At 40.0% G+C, this 6000-nt stretch overlaps 1 pseudogene; it reads left to right on the forward strand.

Moving 5' to 3' along the window:
- The window catches only part of LOC113928004, a 121259-nt pseudogene extending 117143 nt beyond the window's left edge, over nucleotides 1–4116 (forward strand).
- Nucleotides 4117–6000: the final 1884 nt, after the last annotated feature.

Raw genomic sequence — 6000 nt, forward strand, 5'->3', positions numbered from 1 at the left:
TTATTATGCAAGTTTGATCTGAGGTATTAACTGTCATTCTGTTTCTGATGCTTGGGAACTATTTCTCACACCTGATGGTAGTACTTGGAGGTATTGTTGGCCTGTCACCCATGACCATGATCAAATCTGACAATGACCTAAGTCTACTGAACCTTTCAACCAAGACTATGAAGTTAAAGGGTCACAATTATCTTTACAATTGATCCTTCCAGATTATGATATTGAATTCACAGATAATAAAAAGACTTAAATATTTAATGGATGATAGAATATAAAATCAAAATTGTCATAGGCAACAAAAACCATAAAAAATAAGATATAGTGTAATTGAGATATATATGAAATGCTGTGTTTTGTTTATTTTGGAGTTTTAAATTGAATCAAACATGGTTTAGGGCAGACTTGCACAAAAATAAAAATTATTAGTTGGTTAGTAAACTCAATTTAATCCATTTTATAACTACTGAAAAACTATTTAGATAACAATAATACTGGGAGTAAAATGTACTGCCCAAAGAAGAAGACTGCCTCTGTGTCTGAAAAGAAATCTTTCCAGAAACACCAACAGCAATCTTCACAACTGTAGAAAGACTATCATAAGGAAGATAATATAGGCCTATTACCTATTGCTAGAGGGGACAACTTGGAAAAACTCAAAGAGATCTTAAGGAAGTATTTGGGACAATAAGAATTGGAGCGGATTCCTACCCCTGATGATTTTGAAGATGAGAATAGTTATAGTTTCACATTTGCATTGGTTGTATAATTATGTTAGACAACATCTAACATTTTTGTACCTCGTAACAGTCTACAATTTTAATGATGCAAGAAGATGGATGTCTTCACTGTCATTTGTCATCAAGGATCGTTTAAGGAGAAGCTATAACTCTCTGACCATAAGCTTTAAGGGGAAACTAAAGAAGCACAATATACCCCCAGTACCTAGGTGTCAAGCACCTGAAAATTTGCTTTCAAATGAAAAATCTTATTTGTTTCTCATATAATCTTGTACAATGTTATTATGGTATCCCATTTTACATCTAAATGGCCTAAGACTTAGCAAGGCTGTGTTATGTGTCCAAAGTCTCTTATTTAGCAAGTTGAATAGCTGAGTCATCTGATTTTAAAGCCCGCGCATTGACTAATCAGAACAACTGTTATTCCTCTTCCATTCTGACTATATTCTTAATGGTTGAGAGCATAAGGTAATTCTTGTCTCCCACCAATTTGATCTGATCTTATAAACCTGACTTTCCCAGATACAACAAAAATGTGACCACATAATTTTAAGGCAACAACAAAATTAAATTCAGAACGATGCTTGACTGGACGTTTTCACTTTGGAATTGATACTCCTGGTACTAAAGTTTGGTTTGGCACTCTACGGATTCATTTAAGTTATTGTTCTAATTTGAGTTATTACATTTATGAGCCTAAATTTTAGCTTGCTTGTTGGAATCTGTTACATGGACTGTAAAGTTAACTCCCTAATTCATCATTGTTCACAATTTGTAAAGAGAAAATATTTTGGTTATTTCACAATAGGTACATCTCTACACCCCAGATCAATCATTATGCCTGATTTCTGCTGGGTACCTGATGACATATTTACATATTGAAGACATAGGGTACATGGAACATTAGGGCTGTAATCTCAAGTTCTTTTTGCCAACTATCCTTAAACTTCTGGAGTAATTTGCACTCAAATTTCTAACTTGTCCTTCCAGTTTTATTTCCATCTATATTTTTGTTTCCAACTAAACATAAAGTATACTGAGGTATTAATGCTTGATGATTAGGGGAACAGAATCTACAGCCAGACTGCTGGGGTTCAGATCCTGCCTTTATGCTCTTAATCCTTCTGAGTCTAGGTCATCTCATCTGCAAAAGGGGGATAATAATACCTCCCTCAAATGTTAAGTAAATTAGCACATAATAGGGAGGTCCTTGCACTTAGTAATAGCCCAATAAATACTATATATTGTCTTTACTTGATTATTATTATTCAAAATGAGATATGATTACATTTGTCAGACCATGTGTTTTCTTTTCTTTGAAATACAAACAGGTTTTCTTTTCTGTTTCTTCTCTTCTCACTTCCTTTCCTCTAATCCTTTATTCCTTCCTTCTTCCTTTTCTTCTTTTTCCCCCTTTTTCCTTCTTCCCTTCCTCCCTTCTTTATTTTTGTTTTTTTCATTTACAAATATTGAGTTGGTTGTGAATCCACTGATGAGACAAGCCTACACATATATCTCCGCCATTTCCAACTTAGCAGTCTAGCTGTTAACACTGTTACTCTTGGATTTTGTGAGATACCAGAAGAATTCAGGGGAAATATAGAATGTTTTCTTATTTACCATGTGCAGAAGCATGAGGGTCACCTCAATAGAACTGATATGAGCTATTCCCAATTGATAAGCCACAGCAACATCCATCTATTAAGAAGGCAACTATATTGGGATCAGAGGAGGGCCAGGATAAAACATGATCTGCACATCAGCATCTGTTTTCTAATTAGGATGGCTCAGTGGCAATTTTCACCCAATAACTTAGTTAAATTTCATTCCTAAAGTATAAATATCCTCCGAAGGCACATGGGTGAAGTTAAATCAATAACTGCATTATTGTAAATTACTTCATAATTATATATTGATAAACAGAATAAGGTTATATTTTATCCATTTTCCATATCACTTCATACCTTAGACGACTTCGTAGAAAATTGCATTCTTATGTTGTTTTCAATCAGCTTTGTTTTGTATAAAACACATTTCACCTCATTTTAAAGCAATACAATTTCAGCATAGCATTCCTTGTTTTGTTTAGATTTTCAAACCATATAAACTCAAGATATTTAAATTAAATGTTCTCAGAGAATTCGATGTGAAAAAAAATTTAAGGACTTAGAAGAAAAACATTGCATTCTGTTCTGGTTTTAGGCCTAGCTAGAAAATACTGGGAGATTGTAAAATAGTTCAAGTCAACCGGCTTCCCATCTATCCCATAATCCATCAGCTTAGAATGTTCTCTTTATCTACTGATCTCCCTTCTATTGGGGACTCTTCCTCCCATGTTCTATTTGTCATATACTTATGTATGCTGACTGTGTGCCCTAGAACATTCACAATTGTCTGATATAAAATATTGTGTCCTGGGTGGGGTGAGCTCTGAGTGGCTACGCTGGGTAGCTGGTCAGTGCTGGGGGCTGTTGGCTCTGGTAGGCTGAATAGAGTCTTGGCCAGGCAGAAGACTTCTTGGTGGCTGGGAGTGGGAGCCTCCATATGCCAGAGATCATTCCAGGGCCAGAAAAACCTGGAGGAGAATGAGGCCAGCCATCTGGAGACCTCCATTTGGACCCCAGTCTCCCTGTGCAGTCAATTCCAGGGAAGGCTACCCCTTGAGAGCAGTCACCTTCAGCTTCTGGGCAGGAGCCCCCTAGAAATGCTTGGAAACCCCGGGGCCAGGGCCTCCAGGCTGTGATTCCCTCAGCTAAGAATGCCTTGGTGGCATGCCCCAGAGAATCCAGGAGTCCTGCTAAAGTGGAACCAAATGGCTGGTGACAGCCCAGGTGAGAGCCAGGAGGAGGAGGAGAGGGGCACAGAAGGGCAATAGACCCCCGTTCACAGCCTGACCCAGAAGAGCACTCACCTGTCCGGAGCTGCCCCTGACCCCTCAACCCTGGATCCGTGGATGAGGGAGTATCACGGACTTTCTGTCCAGATGGACCCATGTGCATACCTGCTACAATCTCCCTCCAAGAAGGAGACTGACTTCCAGAGCCCCTACTCCCTGACAGAGCCCCTCTTCTCCCCCAGTGAGTCTGACAATGACCTAGAGCCTGTGGGACCTGGAATTCAGCATCTCCAGAAGCTGTCGCAAGAACCGGCTGAAGCCATTGTGACTGAAGAGAGCAGGGACCGGAAGGGAGCTCTGTATTGCTGGACACAAGCCACATCTGGCCACCATGCCATCACATCAGAATCTGTGCATTCCTGCAAGTTCCTGAGGAAGCCCCAGAGTCGGCAATGCCCTTGGACCACTGCTAACAAGGGCCCAGGTGGAGGCTGCTCGGGGACACTGCTCTCCTGCTTCAGCCACATCTGGTCCTGCCAGTGACCACCTGACCTAGCCTGAGAGTGACTTGGGAGGAAAGTGTTCACTCTATTCCCCTTTTGGGCTTGGAAATTCATGCCCCACTTCAGCATTGTTGCTGAAGCCCAGGCACCAGAAGGTTTTGGGGACCTCTGAACTGTGTACCCGGGAGTGGGATCTTTCAGGAATCATCCCCTATGTTGCCAGTGCCCAGACTCTAGGGAACCCAGTTCCTGCTCCTGCTCCCCCCGCCAGAGCTCTGAAAGAAGGGATGGGAGAGATTTCCAGGCCCAAAGACCCTGAGCCCCCACGGGTACCTATTTATACTCAGCACAGGGCACTGTGGGTGTGCAGGGAAGGGTAGCACTATTCAGTAGTGATTTCTGCCCTTGGTGACTTATTTAAGAAATCTGCTTTGTCATTTTATTAGAAAGAAACCAGCATGGGACTTCCCTAACTAACACCTCTTTTTCATAATAAAGATTCTTCCATAAAAATAAAAGAAAATTAATAAAATAAAATATTCTGTCCTATTTTCAGTAAATGTGGCCCAATTATTGGTTGAGAAAATATGGTGACTGTACATATACCTACTAATTAATGTATCACTTGTCTCTTAACCAGAGCTTATGTTCATGGCTTGGGGATGTCCTTGGTATGACATTGTTCTATGCTGACTTTGTTCCTCTCTGCAAAAAAAGACACTGGGAGAATGTGTGGTTGAGAAAAGAGTGTGTGTTTTAGGTGCAGTTAAACTTGCTCTTGAATCTATTTTCATCACTTGCTAGATTTTTCCCCTAGCCAAGTCATTTAACCTCTTCCTATATGGCATGGAGATAATACTCCTTCCTCTCACCAAAATAGCATTTAAAAGAGATTACATGTTTATGACTAGTCTTGGTCATTAACACTTAGTGGGTACTCAATATATGGTAGGGATTATTGAGGAACATTATTATTATAAGTTCATTATGTAAATGCAATGACTTTCTGTTCACGATCACACTAGGTCTCCTCTTAAAGTATTGGTCATTATTTCTCTGAAATGAATTTATGGTTAGTGGTATTTTGCATGATCCTAAAACAGTATTTCTCAACCATGTGTGACCATCCATTAGTCCCATTCCCAAATTCACTGAGCCAGAAACTTCAGGGATGGCTGTGTTTATATACCCCACACAGAAATACTGAAGTGAAATCTGGTTAAGAACAACCAAGCCAAATATCTGAATAAGATTTGAAAGTAATATCTAAAGAATTTTTGCTTTCCTTCATGGTAATTTGCAGGGATCTTCAAGGAAAGTTGCAGTGTCAGTGTTTGGAATTGGAAAACTGACTCATCAGATGTCCTGCGTAGGACCATTTCTAAGCAGTAGAGAGTAAAAATATAGTGCTGTACAGTTTCTGGGTCCTGCACATGTCATTTTCATGCAAGTGACATCTAGGGACAATGAACAGTAAAAACACCTTCTAACACCTTTACTTCTAACAGTAAAAACACCTTATGGTGGTAGTAGTGGGAGTTTTGCCTTGACAGGCAGGCCCACCAAAGTTCAGAAGCCCATTGCTATTTGTCTGACTTAGGCCCTACTCTTTGCCTCTCCCTGAGTCACCACTTGGAAGAACTACCTCTTTTATCCTAACCTTCACTGTCTTTTTTAAAATTATTATTATGTTCAGTTAGCCACTGTACAGTACAATATTAGTTTTTGATGTAGTGTTCAATGATTCATCAGTTACACATAACACCCAGTGTTCATCACAACACACGCCCTCCTTAATATCCATCACCGTACTACCCCTTCCCCCCACCGCCCTCCCCTCTGAAAACTTTAATTTGTTTCCCAGGGTCCATAGTCTCTCATGGTTCATCTTCCTCTCTGATTTCCCCCCGCTCAGATTTCCCTC

This window comes from Zalophus californianus, chromosome 7, assembly GCF_009762305.2.
Source record: "Zalophus californianus isolate mZalCal1 chromosome 7, mZalCal1.pri.v2, whole genome shotgun sequence".
In the NCBI taxonomy this organism is placed as follows: domain Eukaryota; kingdom Metazoa; phylum Chordata; class Mammalia; order Carnivora; family Otariidae; genus Zalophus; species Zalophus californianus.